Here is a 2,881-nt window from a genome sequence, read left to right on the forward strand (position 1 = left end):
CAGTTCCGAATTTATGGCGTGATGTAGCTAGAAATGATCTGCTAGAGAGCGTGAGAACATTAAACTGTGCATACATCTAAAAGGAAGGGGAAACAAATTAAACAGGTTGGAAAATTTGACCTCAAGATGTTTAGAACATTCTTAAGGACCAAGAACCTGAAGCCTTAAAGAACCTGGAGAGTTTGCCAGGTTTGCAATCCCAACTTCCTAAATGTGCTGGGGGGAAAACAAAAAGATTCTCCTACATGCCCACAACCACTTAGATGGGACCATTCTGGATCCTTAAGAGCCTTCAACTCACTTCTTTCTCTTCCTACTGATCTGTTGATGTCTGAGGTGGCACATCCCTTAAATGTCCAGCCAAAATCTAACAGGCTGTTCATTTTGTTTTTGTTTGCCTAAGCATTTCCACCGTTTTGGCTGCGTTCATGTTTTCTTCTGCGATTTCTTTTGATAACCATTTTATTGTCAGTGACAGAGATACAACATGTCAGCTGTGATACATGGATTCAGGGTTTATGGTGCTTTACAGTTTATGATAGAGTTTCCTGGAAAGAGCTATGTCATTTGAAAGTAATCGCATGGAAAATAGGAATTTCCTTGAAAAAAAGGGCCCCATTTAAACCCAGCATATTCAAAAAAAATGTATCAATGATAAACATTGATCTCCATATATGTATATGTACAGTGCTTAACAAATGTATTAGACCACCACCCAGTGTAAGGTGTTTGCCACCGCTGCCCTAAATGAACAGTATTGCTGATTACCAAAATATTTGATGTTTCTGTAATGGTTAATCCACCAGTATGTGCAAGCCAAGCTCTTTAATCAAAATGATATCTTTAATGCTAAAATATAATTATTGCCGTTATCCATGAATTCTCAAATTTACTGTTTGACAAAAAAGCAGAAAAAAATAGTAAATTATTATTTTGTGATTGAGATGCCAAATTACAGTTATTTACTTGCATTCCTGAACAGAAAAATTTGTTTTAGTGGTTGTATGTTACTCTTGATTAATTTCTGACTCAAATTTGGGTATAAAAACCGTGAATTCAGTTTGAGATTCCTCACTCCTGTTCAAAATGGGGAAGCGTAGGGAACTCACTGAGAAGGAAAGAGTTCGAATTAAAGCACTTCACGATGCTGGATGGTCTTTGAGACAAACAGGGCAAGACATAAAGTGTTCTCACAGTGTGGTCAAGTATGCCTTGGACTCGATTGCAGAGACCGGTACTTACAAACTGCGTCAAGGAAGAGGCCGAAAACAAAAGCTAACTGAAGCAGATGTCAGGCACCTCAAGATTTTAAGCACTAGAGACAGAAGGAAGACCACTGCTGATCTTCAGGCAGAGATTAATGCTTCTAGATCAGAATCTGAGAAAGTCTCCAGAATGACCATCAGCAGACGACTGAAGGAACAAGGCTTAAAGGGAAGAATAGCTGCTAAGAAGCCATTATTGAGGCCTGCAAACATCCAAAAACGCCTAAAATTTGCCAGGGAGCACAAACACTGGACTGTAGATGACTGGAAGAAGGTACTCTGGACGGACGTTTTGATGCTAGATGCATTGCACCCACAGTGAAACACGGTGGAGATTCCATTATGGTATGGGGTTCCATTTGTGGAAACGGCATGGGCAAATTAGTTCAAATCGACGGTATCATGAACAAGAAGGTCTACCACAACATCTTGGTGCATCATGGAATCCCTTCTGGATTGAACCTGATTGGTCGTGGGTTCATATACCAAGAAGACAATGACCCCAAGCATACTGCAAAGCTGTGCAGAGACTACTTGACCAAGGAAAAGGAATCTGGAGTACTGGAACTGATGGACTGGCCAAGTCAAAGTCCAGACTTGAATCCTATTGAACAGATCTGGGATTTATTGAATTCAAAAATAGATCGCACAAATGTTTCATCCAAAGCAAGTCTCTGGGAACAGCTAGAAACGATTTGAAACTCAATAACAAAAGACACTGTCGAAAAGTACATAATAACAATGCCAGCAAGAATGCAAGCTGTTATCGGGGCCAAAGGAGGTCGTACAAAATATTAAGATTTTTGGTTAATATATGTGAATAAGGACTATTTAGTTGTTCCACATTGTTATTTGCCTAATAAATAACAATCCAGTTTTTAGTTCGAAACAAGTTTTTGACAGATTTCTAAAATATTTGTGTTTTCTCGTTTTTATGACAGGTGGTCTAATAAATTTGTTTAGCACTGTATATAAATTTCACATTTTTGCATTTTCAGCTGACCTGCTGCTCTCTAACTAAGAAACTGTGTAGGTTACACGACCAATTCATATCAATTAATTGAACAGTTTAACACAATTTTACCTGTAAGTATTTCCAAATTACAGGTCTTTCCAGGAAACGCTGTACGAAATTGAGCAGAACATTATGCAAACCCGTAAAATAAAGCATTACTGATTTCTGGGTATTTGTTACCTTGAAGCTGCTGAATGTAACCCTCCTCTCTCTTTGTGTTCCAAGATCTCATTTTCTCCAGAAAACACTGATGCAAAAAAAAACAACAACCTGCGTATCTAGTATCAGAAGAGCACTTTTGAATTTATAGACTTTGTACATTATGCTAATGTTGCCTTCTTTTTATATGTGTAACCGCTAGAATATATATTAGGGGGGAATCATGTAAGCTCTACATTTTTAAGTACAAATACATGTAGGAGATGTTTTGAAACCCTAATCTTTTCAGACACACTTCTTATTTTTTTTAATGCTTAGGTTCTTTTAAATTCTGTATGGTGGATGATTAAAACCGAGGCGCTTGTGTCGATCTGGTTTTTAATTCAGCTATTCGTGTATTTGTGTTGGATCTGCAAGACCCTGTATGACATTTTGTGAAAAG

The sequence above is a fragment of the Enoplosus armatus genome, chromosome 10 (assembly GCF_043641665.1).
Source record: "Enoplosus armatus isolate fEnoArm2 chromosome 10, fEnoArm2.hap1, whole genome shotgun sequence".
NCBI lineage: Eukaryota > Metazoa > Chordata > Actinopteri > Centrarchiformes > Enoplosidae > Enoplosus > Enoplosus armatus.